Consider the following 13,156-nt stretch of genomic DNA (forward strand, 5'->3'; position numbering starts at 1 on the left):
CAGAAGACCCCCAGCTGCCATGGCACCCACACGGCTACCTGTGATCTCATCGCAGGGTGGGCATATGGGACCCACAAACATCATTCAGGGAAAGTAAATGCAGCTGTCAGAACTGACAGCGGCATGTAAAGGGTTAAAAGCCCGGTGTAATAAACAGCCTACACCCACGATGTATGAAGAGAAATACCCATGATCTCTCTTCATATATACACCTGACCCCGCAGGATGTAACTGCATGTCCTATAGCAGGAAGGGGTCAAAGAGCCAGTACTTTCAGTGCAAATCCTTTAACTATTCATATAATTAAAAAATAGTTTAGGGTCATGTTTGCTCTCTTTGGTGATCAGTCTCCCTGCCTCCTTCTATTTCTTACATAATTTTTTCGTTTCCCTGTATATTTTTAGCGTTTATTCACTGCCTTCTTGTTTTAAAAATTTAAATGCTTTCTTTTTTTGCTTATAGCCTCCATTACAGTCTTGTCTAGCCCCATTGGTTTCCTTAAGGGTATGAACTGCTCACATGAGGTTAGTAGGATGTTTTAAAATTCTCTGATTTGTCGCCTGTACTACCATGTTTCCCCGATAACTACACTACATGAAAAAAAATACTCACCTCGCAGGTGGCGTCTTGGTCTTTCACACCAGGCTGCAGCACTGAGAAAGTGATCTCTTCATGATAATGTTGGTTGAATACCCTACCTCCAGCAAGAGATTGCTGTGATTGACTCAGGACCGTAGCATGAGCCAATCATAGCCGGCGCTCAATGAGCCAATCACAGCCATTCAATGATGGTATTCATTCAATAATCAAGTTGTGACCCCTTTACTTTTCCTATTTAGGACCTAAACAATGCTACTGTCAAATTTCATGTTTGTACAACACTGGGAAGTAAGAGAATTAGATTAGGTATTTTACATAGGGCTGCCAATACTTTTGCAATCAGCATTGAATAATCAAGTTGTGACCCTTTTACTTTTCCAAGATACAGCCTAAAGATTGGTCAAGCCAAATTTCACATCTGTACGCCATTGGGAAGTTATAGAATTAGATTAGGTATATTACATAGGGGCGCCTTTACTTTTGCAATTAGCATTGAATAATGGGGTTCTCACCCCTTTAGTTTTCCTACTTAGGACATAAAAAATGCTCCTGCCAAATTATATGTTTGTACGACATCGGGAAGTAGAAGAATTAGATTAGGTACAGTACATAAGGGTGCTAATACTTTTGCAATTAGCATTGAATCATCCAGTTGTGACCCCTTTACTTTTCTGTTTAGGACCTAAAGAATGGTTGTGCCACGTTTCACATTTGGGACTGTGTGAAGTTAGAGAATTAGTGATGATTCTATCCAGTTTGTTGGTTAATAATAAGTCCAGGATGTACCTCCCTCTAGTTGGCTCCCACACAAGTTGGGAAAGATAGTTATCTTTAATTGCCCTTGTAAAATTCACAGGTTTCGTGTTCCTATATTATATCTGGATAATTACAGTCTCCCATAATAATAACTTCATTGCGGTTTGACACCTCTTATATTTGCCTTATTAATAAGTTTTCAGTTTATTCTGTTTTTTTGGTGGCCTATAAAAAACCCCAAGCCATATATCTGTTATTACTCTACTCGTCTTTAGTCAGACCTTATCTGGAATACTGTGTCCAGTTCTGGGCACCCCACTTTAAAAAAGACACAGACAAACTGGAGCAAGTTCAGAGAAGAGTTACCATGATGGTGAGCGGTCTGCAAATCATGTCCTATGAGGAACGGGTAAAGAATCTGGGAATGTTTAGCTTGCAAAAAAGAAAGCTGAGAGGAGACTTAATAGCTGTCTACAAATATCTGAAGGGCTGTCACAGTGCAGAGGGATCAGCCCTATTCTCATGTGCACAACGAAAGACAAGAAGCAATGGGATAAAACTGAAAGTTAGGAGACACAAATTAGATATTGGAAAAAACTTTCTGACAATGAGGTTGATCAATGAGTGGAACAGGTTACCAAGGGAGGTGTTGTGTTCTCCTTCAATGGAAGTGAGATGATTTAGTGATCCTGCACTGAGCAGGGGGTTGGACCAGATAACCCTGGAGGTCACTTCCAACTCTACCATTCTATAATTCTATGATATATGGTAATTTTTTTCAGACATTCTCGCTTTAAGCTCACCTACTTTACTTACCAGAATTCTTGCATTCGTTGCTATACAATTTATACTGTTGTTGTTATTCTTTATATTCATTATTAGAGATGAGCGAGCACCAAAATGCTCGGGTGCTCATTACTCGAGCCAAACTTTTTGTAGTGCTCGAGAGCTCGTTTCGAGTTACGTACTCCATTGAAGTCAATTAGAGACTCGAGCATTTTTCAAGTTGACCCATGCTCTGCATAGGGGAGGGTGTGTAATTCACCTGAAAACATCAGAAAGTGAGGGAAACACCACAGAAATGGATAAGGAACAGCAAGGGCAGCATGCATGGATGCATCCGAGGCTCCCAGGATGCACTATTAAGCCAAATTGTGGGCAAGAACCTGGTGGTCACCCCCCCCCCCCCCCCTAACAATTTAGTTGGGCCAGGCCATAATCAGCAAGGCACATGCACTGGCACATCTTAGCTAAGCACCACACTAGGTGGAAAGAAGGCCAATCACCGCCTGCGCGTGACCCCACTGCCTCTTCTCCTGTGTTACATGCTGGCATTTCTGTCCAATCCCCCTCAGGACGCAGGGATTCAGGTGGCGGTCCACCAACAGGCAAGCTACCACCTGTTCCAGCCCCTGCCTATCCCTGAGGGGCTTGTTAACCAGTCCCCCAGGGAAAGACAGCATGAACTGTAAAGAAATTAGTGGCCAAAGATGGACACCGCGCTGGGATACGTTTCCGTACAATTTTAAAATTGTGCTTCATAGCTGACAAATCGTAGAAATCGTGTACCAAGAGTATAGGCGAACCCCTGAAACATTTGTTTACCAAGAGTATAGGCGAACCCCTGAAACAATTGCTTTACGAAGAGTATAGGCGAACCCCTGAAAGATTTGTTTACCCAGAGAGCAGGTGAAGCCCTGAGATATTTTTTTTTAACATAGAGCTCGTACTTGCTTAATGGGATCCAGGTGGCAGTCCACTGAAAAGCAAGCTACCGCCTGTCCCAACCCCTGCCTCTTCCTGGGGGATTTTTAACCAGTGCCCCAGGGAAAGACATCATGTAGTATGAAGAAATTATAGTGGCCAAACCAGGAAAATTCATTCTGTCTCGGCATCAGATAGCTGGACACTGCGTTGGGATACATTTGTGGACTCTGTGGGCGTATGAAGCTGGAACCAGCACGTTTGCTGAACTCTAGCGGTGAACATCTTCAAAATTGGGGGCAAGAACCTGAAGGCAGCCCTCAGAAAAAAATGTTTTGACAGAGCCTGGAGGCAGTCCTCCAAAAAAAATAGTTTTTACTGAGCCTTCTGGCCCTTTGAAGAATTGGCTGTTCAGCGTGCTAACATGCTGGTTTAGAAGGAGGAGGAGGAAGCTCAAAGAAGGATAGACCAAGCTACATCTACCCTTTTTTGGGGTGATAGAGGGTGCATGGTTCTCCAGTTTCAGCTTAAAGATACTTTATGTTAAGCTGCATTCCACCGGTGGAGAAGAGAAGTTGGGGGAAATCCAGGCTTTGTTCATCTTAATAAGTGTAAGCCTGTCGGCGCTGTCACTTGATAGTCGGGCATGCTTATCCGTGATAATCCCTCCAGCAGCACTAAACACCCTCTCTGATAACATGCTAGCGGCTGGGCAGGCCAGCACCTCCAAGGCGTACAGCGCAAGTTCATGCCACGTGTCCAGCTTTGACACCCAATAGTTGTATGGAGCAGAGGGATCACGGAGGACATTTGTACAGTCAGATAAGTACTCCCTCATCATCTTTTTACACTGTTCCCTCCTACTCAGCCTAGACTGGGGAGTGGTGACACAGCCTGGCTGGGGTGCCATAAAACTGACAAAGACATTGGAGAGTGTTCCCCTGTCTGCGCTGGGCATGCTGTCTTTTCCCCTCATCTCCCCTGCTAGTTGGCCTACTGAACTACGTCCTGTACCGCTAGCGTTGTCAGATGGGAAGTTAAGTATCAGCTTTTCCACCAGGGCCTTGTGGTATTGCATCACTCTCGTACTCCTTTCCTCTTTGAGAATGAGGGTGGAAAGGTTCTCCTTATACCGTGGGCTGAGAAGGGTGAACACGCAGTAATCTGTGTTGGCCAGAATGCGTCTAACGTGAGGGTCATGGGAAAGGCAGCTTTACATGAAGTCAGCCATGTTTGCCAGAGTCCTAGTACGCAACACATCGCTGTCCACACTAGGAGGATGACTCTCAGTCTCCTCCTGCTCTTCAGCCCATACACACTTAACAGATGTGAAGGAAGTAGCATGGGTACCCTCTGCAGTGTGGGCAACAGTCTCTTCCTCCTCCTTCTCTTCCAATATGCACATCCCCCATCTTCTGTTCTATCCACAAAGCATTGGCCTTAATGCTTAGCAGCGACCTTCTCAGCAGGCAAAGCAGCGGGATGGTTACGCTGATAATGGCGGCATCGCCACTCACCATTTGTGTTGACTCCTTAAAGTTTCCTAACACCTGAAAGATGTCATACATCCATGCCCACTTCTCTGTGAAGAAGTACGGAGGCTGACTACCACACCGATGGCATGTCGCAGCTGGTATCCCACAAAGCCTCTACGCTGCTCGTAAACCCTATCCAACATCTGCAAAGTTGAATTCCAGCGTGTGGGCATGTCGCACAACAGTTGGTGAACTGGCAGCTGGAAGCTATGTTGCATTGTCCTCAGAGTGGCAGCATCTGTTGTGGACCTTCTAAAATGTGCGCACACGCGACGCACCTTGCTGAGCAGCTCAGCCAAATTGGGGTAGTTTTTAAGAAAGCGCTGAACCACCAGATTGAACACGTGGGCCAGGCATTGCACATATGTTAGTCTGCCAAGTTACAGAGCTGCCACCAGGTTACGCCCATTGTCACACACAGCCATGCCATGTCCCCCAGCACAGCTCCACCCTCCCCATTGAGATGCAGCCCATTCCCTACTGTAGAGCCTGTAGCTGACAGCGAAATCAGCCCAGTTCTCCGGGAACCCAAACCCTTCCTTCCTACAGCAACTTTGGAGCGACTTGTTTACCTCCCTAATCTCTCACTGCCTTTCTATTGTGGCTCATGGTACAGGTAGTATTTACATTAAAACCACCTTGAGGTTCTCACCCTAAGCTTAGATCCTAGGTCCCTGAAATCGGTTTTGAGGGCTCTCCATTGACCACTAACTTTGCCATTGCTGCCAATATGTACCATGACCACTGGATCCTCACCAGCCCTACCAGTAATCTGTCAACCCAATCTGTGATGTGTCACACTCAAGCGCCAGGAAGACAACACACTGTTCGATGATCCGAGTCTTTGTAGCAGATTTTCTTGTCTGTCTCCTTATAATTGAGTCACCCACCACTAGGCCCCTTCTAGCCTGCCCTGCACTCCCCGCCCCTTTTTTACTGGAGCAGTGATCTCCGTGGTGTTAATGTCGTGCTGCAGTCGTGCTAACCCAGTAATGGCATCCCTCTCATCTGCCAATTTTGCAAACTTGCTGGGGTGTGCCAGTTCAGGAGTAGCCTTTCTAGATCTCTTCCCTTTACCCCTCCTTCTAACTGTCACCCAGCTAGCTGCCTGTTCATCCTAGTCTCTCAAACTACCATCCACCCCCACATCTACCCCAATGAGTGTCTGCTCAATGAGCAGCAAACTCCTTTCCATGGGGCCAATATATGCGCATGTTATACACTGTACCAATCTCCCTTAAATTTTTACTGTGAAATTAAACAGACAAATGCGTGGGTATTAGTGTATCTTAACGCCACGAGGAAGTCCTGGTGGAGTCAAGATAGATAGGGGGTGATGCCCCCTGTACGGGATTGGCCAAATAGTTCACTGGGCTGCAGCTCCTGCAGCCTACTAATATACACCATACAGCAGTATGAATGTCACGGCTACGGCTGCACTTGTAGTGGCCCATCTGCAGCTGCAAGCGGCCTGTCCGCCGCCGCTGCACAAGCCGGAAACCCCCTCTGTCTGTGGGCGCACAGCGGGTTTGGCAACAGGGGGCCACACCGGCCGTGAAGCGGCTTTGGCAGCGGTGCTAGTCGACAAGAGCCTCACCCCCCTCCCCACATGGAACTCACAGCCGCTGGACCCAGACTGCTGCCTCTCACTGCGGGGACACTGTGTGCAGAGCGAGGTTCTGCAGCAGGGAGGCCACAGCGACCGTGAAGCGGCGGTGCTGGCCGATAAGTGCCTCATCCCACTCCCCACATGCAACTGACAGCCGCCGGCCCCAGACTGCAGGTTCTCACTGAGAGGACACTATAGCGCCGCGAGACACTGACTAACATGCCTCTCCCCCCACACAGGTGTAGAACACCACAGAGGCAAGTGCGGCAGGGGACTGTCAGTGATACAGCACGGAGGGTAGAGGGCAGAGCGCCGGGGCCCCGGGGATTGAGAGCCAGGTACCTGATGTCACAGCACTAAAGGGAAGCAACAGGCTGTTTACACAGACATGTACTTTAGCGCCTTGTAGCACCTTAAGTTCTTGAACCAATCGGGAGCTAGGGGTGTGAGAGGGGCATTCCTCCTCTCAAACCTCCTAGCTTCAGGTGGCGTCAAAATACACTAATACTAAATGCATGTATGGCGCCTCTTATATGTGCATACACACCAAGATAGTGTATGGGGATTGTCAGCATGCAGCAAGTACACATCTCATTTCATACTTGCTGCATGCTCGTGAATGAAAGATATGCGCATATCGTGCAGCAAATTACTTCAACGTGAGAGGCCTGACACAAAGAGCGCTCACTGTAGAAAAGTAAGCAGGTGGTTGTTGTGGCTCAATGCTCCTGAGAGACTTTTAACCCCTTGAGTGGTGGGTTTCCTACCACCCTGTCAGACCCACCAGGACAGGTTTTTTAAAATGGTCTAATCATTGAATTTCAACTAATTTTGCAGTTGCGTCTCAAGAGCCATAACTTTTTCATTTTTCCATTGACCAGGCCATATGAGGGCTTGTTTTTTGCGGGACAAGTTGTGATTTTTTTAAACGGGGGGAGGAAAAAAAGAAATGGGGAAAAAAGAAAAAAAGGGGCCATGTCATTAAGGGGTTAAATAATGCATTACCTTCCTTCTCTGGGTCATTACGACGCACACGGATACCACATGTGTGATTTTATTTTTGATTTTTTACCAAGTAAAGGGAGACAAGTGTTTTTATAATTTTTTTTTATTATTTTTTTACTTTTGCTTTTTTTTTTTTTTGTCCCTTTAGGGGACTTCCACAGGGACCCATCAGGACCCCCTGATCACATTCCGGGGGTCCGATGGTGACAGCCCTTTACATGCTGCAGTCACATAGACTGCAGCATGTAAAGGGTTAACACAGCAGAGATCAGAGGTTTTCTCTGATCTCTGCTGTAAGAGCTGGTACCTAGTTGTCCTCTGACAACTAAGCACCAGCTCTCCCTGTCACAGAGACCATCGGCTTGCTTCTGACAAGCCGGTGGTCTCTATGGCAACCTGTAAACAAAGCAGGAGACTTAGAAGCAGGAGATTGCCAGCAGATCAGCAATATCTTCTGCTGTTTTTTTCAAAGCCCTTGCTTTGTTCTCTGTGGGACTGTGCAGGCAGAGCACAATGTCACAGCTTGTGGCATTGTGCTCTGCAGCTCCCATAGTGATACATAGCCTGGAAATCTTCCGGGCTATATCGCCATGGGCAGTGGAGCTCGTCCCGGAAAACTTCCGGGCGTGCCACTCAAGGGGTTAATACTCTACCAACATGTGAATTATCATATTATTGTTTTAACCAATCCTGTATGAGCACAATAGCTCTTTTTGTATACTACTATTCTGTGATGTAACGCTTGTCCGTAAAAGCTCTTGTACTCCTTTGAATAAATCAGAAGTGTACAGGCTTTATACAGGCATGTATCAATCTGTTACCTTTTGTGCACAAAACTTCTAAATAACTAATTTGGCTCACACAGTAAACTCAGAGGAGCCAAGTTGGCTTTGACAACAGTTACATTAATTGGTGGTGGTTGTAGAGGGGGCACATGGAGTTAGACTTCAGATGGAAAGGGGGCATCAAACTGAATCTTTGCCCCCATGGTGCAGGAAATCCTAGCTACATGGGGTTTATCATCTCCTCAAAACATCATCATTGCCCCCAGTACTCTGCTAAGTCTTATCCGTAACTTGTGCTTGCCATGATAACATGAAAGCAGAGCAACAAGGGCACGAGCTACGTGCATTATTTAGTGATCATAGCACTTGCTATGCAGCCAGTTAGGCTTATGTCAGTGCTGTTTGGTTCTTGCTGTCTTGACTAGCACAGGTTTTAGCTCCAGGCTAGAAGAGGACAGTGGTGAAGTCACTAGGATTGATTTGACTTTTAGGGGTTTGCAGGACTTGCATATTGATTCTATCCTTAGTAAAGGCTAATATATACTCAGTAGGTATGCCAGAACCGCTGCTGAGCTGATTCAGCTGTCTGAAGAGCCTGTGGTGCTCAGGCGAACACTACAGCCTGTCCACTGCATATCAGACACAGTACTGTTCATTGCATAACAGTGATACCTGGTATAGTGGATGGCATAGGGCTGAGCTACTAAAATGTCACATGCAAATGAAGTGACATCACTGGCCTAAGAAGGCGTTGCAGCACTTACCTGAGTGCCATGTCCTCTTAAAAAAACTGATTAGCAGGCATCCTGGGTGGCCATGGATATTGGATATTGACGGTCCATCCTTAGTGTTGGTCAACAATATTTAGTCGCCGATAACCCGGTTAATGTCATCATCTGCCTATACCCATCCTATACTAAGCCTCACCTCAAGCCAGTGCTGGCTATGATAACATGTCATTAGAGATGAGCGAGCACCAAAATGCTCGGGTGCTCGTTACTCGGGACGAACTTTTCGCGATGCTCGAGGGTTCGTTTCGAATAACGAACCCCATTGAAGTCAATGGGCGACCCGAGCATTTTTGTATTTCTCCGATGCTCGCTAAGGTTTTCATGTGTGAAAATCTGGGCAATTCAAGAAAGTGATGGGAACGACACAGCAACGGATAGGGCAGGCGAGGGGCTACATGTTGGGCTGCATCTCAAGTTCACAGGTCCCACTATTAAGCCACAATAGCGGCAAGAGTGGGTGCCCCCCCCTCCCAACAACTTTTACTTCTGAAAAGCCCTCATTAGCATGGCATACCTTAGCTAAGCACCACACTGCCTCCAACAAAGCACAATCACTGCCTGCATGACACTCCGCTGCCACTTCTCCTGTGTTACATGCTGCCCAAACCCCCCCCCCACGACCCAGTGTCCACAGCGCACACCAAACTGTCCCTGCCCAGCCTTCAGCTGCCCTTATGCCACGCCACCCTCATGTCTATTTATAAGTGCGTCTGGCACAGGAAAAGCAGGCACACACTGCAGAGGGTTGGCATGGCTAGGCAGCGACCCCCCCATAAAAGGGGCGGGCCGATAGTCCACAATGCTGTACAGAAGCAATGAGAAATCCAATCCTGTGCCACCTCCATCTGGAGCTGCACATGTGGGCATAGCAATGGGGAACCTATGTGCCACACACTATTCATTCTGTCAAGGTGTCTGCACGCCCCAGTCAGACCGCGTTTTTTTATAAATAGTCACAGGCAGGTACAACTCCGCAATGGGAATTCTGTGTGCACCTACAGCATGGGTGGCTCCCTGGAACCCACCGGCGGTACATAAAAATATCCCATTGCATTGCCCAACATAGCTGAGGTAGTAATGTCGTGCTTAATGCAGGTGGGCTTCGGCCCACACTGCATTCCCCAGTCAGACTGGGGTTCTTTAGAAGTGGAAACAGATGCATTTACAACTCCCTGTGGACCCACAGCATGGGTGGCTCCCTGGAACCCACCGGCGGTACATAAAAATATCCCATTGCATTGCCCAATACAGCTGAGGTAGTAATGTCGTGCTTAATGCAGGTGGGCTTCGGCCCACACTGCATGCCCCAGTCAGACTGGGGTTCTTTAGAAGTGGACACATGTAGGTTAAACTCCGTGTGCACCTACAGCATGGGTGGGTGCCAGGAAGCCACCGGCGGTACATAAATATATCCCATTGCAGTGCCCTACTCAGCAGAGCTAACGTCAGATACAATACAGGTGGGCTTTGGCCCACACTGCATGCCCCAGTCAGACTGGTAATATTTACCTTAACAGTAACCTCGTTGGTGGTAATGTGGTTTTATGTAGTTGGTTTTCGGAATGTGGCCATGATTAAGTGGCCCGTGGCGGGGGGATGGTGGTGGTGCTCTCTTGCAGTGTCGTTAAAGGTGAAATTCTTGGACTGCCACCAGACGGACCAATGCAAAGTTATTTGCCAAGAATGTTTTCATTGTTGGAGGAGGAGGGGGATGTTTTGGAGGCACTATGTGTCCTCTCCACGTGTCCGTGGTTATATGCACCTTAACAGTAACAGCGTTGGTGGGAAATGGCCTCGCCGCCATCATGTCTTTGTGAAGCCTCTGTTTCCACACCCCAGTGACATACCATTAGCTGCGGTATAGGCAGAGCCCAGAATTATTACATTTCAGCGGCAGTATTAGGTACAGGCCCCACTAACATATCACTAGCAGCAGTATAGGGGGAGCGCAGTCTTAGTTCCATTTCAGTAATAATAGCACTCAAGACAGGCCCCAGTAACAATTCCGAAGCAGCAGTATAGGAGGAGCGCAGTCTTAGTTCCATTTCAGTAATAGTAGCACTCAAGACAAGCCCCAGTAACAATTCCCATTGCAGCAGTTTAGGGAGCTAACAGTCTCTTTCACATTTCAGTAGCTGCAGTATAGACAAGGCCCCAGTTACATTTATGTAGCAAAAGTGTAGGCCAACCCCACACACCTTTCTGTACCATGAGTGCAGGCGAAGAACATAGAAATTACTATGATTACACTGTAGGTGAGGGCCCCAAAAAATTGGTGTAGCAACAGTACTAATGTACCTCAGAAAAAATTGGCCATGCCCAACCAAGATGGCAGGTGAAACCCATTAATCGCTTTGGTTAATGTGGCTTAAGTGGTAACTAGGCCTGGAGGCAGCCCAGTTTAATGAAAAATTGGTTCAAGTTTAAGTTTCATCGCTTGTAAGAGCATTGAAACGTATAAAAATTTTTGGAAAAATTATATGAGTGAGCCTTGTGGCCCAAAGAAAAATTGCCCGTTCAGAGTGATTACGTGAGGTTTCAGGAGGAGGAGGAGGAGGAATATTATACACAGATTGATGAAGCAGAAATGTCACCGTTTTGGATGGTGATACAGAACGATGCTTCCATCCGCGGGTGCAGCCTACGTATTGCTTAGGTATCGCTGCTGTCCGCTGGTGGAGAAGAGAAGTCTGGGGAAATCCACGCTTTGTTCATCTTGATGAGTGTAAGCCTGTCGGCACTGTCGGTTGACAGGCGGGTACGCTTATCTGTGATGATTCCCCCAGCCGCACTAAACACCCTCTCTGACAAGACGCTAGCTGCAGGACAAGCAAGCACCTCCAGGGCATACAGCGCGAGTTCAGGCCACGTGTCCAGCTTCGACACCCAGTAGTTGTAGGGGGTAGAGGCGTCACGGAGGACGGTCGTGCGATCGGCTATGTACTCCCTCACCATCCTTTTACAGTGCTCCCGCCGACTCAGCCTTGACTGGGGAGCGGTGACACAGTCTTGGTGGGGAGCCATAAAGCTGTCCAGGGCCTTAAAGAGTGTTGCACTGCCTGTGCTGAACATGCTGCTCGATCTCCGCACCTCCCCTGCTACCTGGCCCTCGGAACTGCGCCTTCTGCCACTAGCGCTGTCGGAGGGGAATTTTACCATCAGCTTGTCCGCCAGGGTCCTGTGGTATAGCAACACTCTCGAACCCCTTTCCTCTTCGGGAATGAGAGTGGAAAGGTTCTCCTTATACCGTGGGTCGAGCAGTGTGTACACCCAGTAATCCGTAGTGGCCAGAATGCGTGCAACATGAGGGTCACGAGAAAGGCATCCTAACATGAAGTCAGCCATGTGTGCCAGGGTACCTGTACGCAACACATGGCTGTCTTCACTAGGAAGATCACTTTCAGGATCCTCCTCCTCCTCCTCCTCCGCCTCCTCCTCCTCAGGCCATACACACTGAAAGGATGACAGGCAAGCAGCATGGGTACCGTCAGCAGTGGGCCAAGCTGTCTCTTCCCCCTCCTCCTCATCCTCCTCATGCTCCTCCTCCTCAACGCGCTGAGATATAGACAGGAGGGTGCTCTGACTATCCAGCGACATACTGTCTTCCCCCGCCTCCGTTTCCGAGCGCAAAGCATTTGCCTTTATGCTTTGCAGGGAACTTCTCAAGAGGCATAGCAGAGGAATGGTGACGCTAATGATTGCAGCATCGCCGCTCACCACCTGGGTAGACTCCTCAAACTTTCCAAGGACCTGGCAGATGTCTGCCAACCAGGCCCACTCTTCTGAAAATAATTGAGGAGGCTGACTCCCACTGCGCCGACCATGTTGGAGTTGGTATTCCACTATAGCTCTACGCTGCTCATAGAGCCTGGCCAACATGTGGAGCGTAGAGATCCACCGTGTGGGCACGTCGCACAGCAGTCGGTGCACTGGCAGATTAAACCGATGTTGCAGTGTCCGCAGGGTGGCAGCGTCCGTGTGGGACTTGCGGAAATGTGCGCAGAGCCGGCGCACCTTTACGAGCAGGTCTGACAAGCGTGGGTAGCTTTTCAGAAAGCGCTGAACCACCAAATTAAAGACGTGGGCCAGGCATGGCATGTGCGTGAGGCTGCCGAGCTGCAGAGCCGCCACCAGGTTACGGCCGTTGTCACACACGACCATGCCCGGTTGGAGGCTCAGCGGCGCAAGCCAATGGTCGGTCTGCTCTGTCAGACCCCGCAGCAGTTCGTGGGCCGTGTGCCTCTTCTCTCCTAAGCTGAGTAGTTTCAGCACGGCCTGCTGACGCTTGCCCACCGCTGTGCTGCCACGCCGCGCGACACCGACTGCTGGCGACGTCCTGCTGCTGCTGACACATCTAGATTGCGAGACAGA

This window comes from Eleutherodactylus coqui, chromosome 2 (assembly GCF_035609145.1).
Source record: "Eleutherodactylus coqui strain aEleCoq1 chromosome 2, aEleCoq1.hap1, whole genome shotgun sequence".
NCBI lineage: Eukaryota > Metazoa > Chordata > Amphibia > Anura > Eleutherodactylidae > Eleutherodactylus > Eleutherodactylus coqui.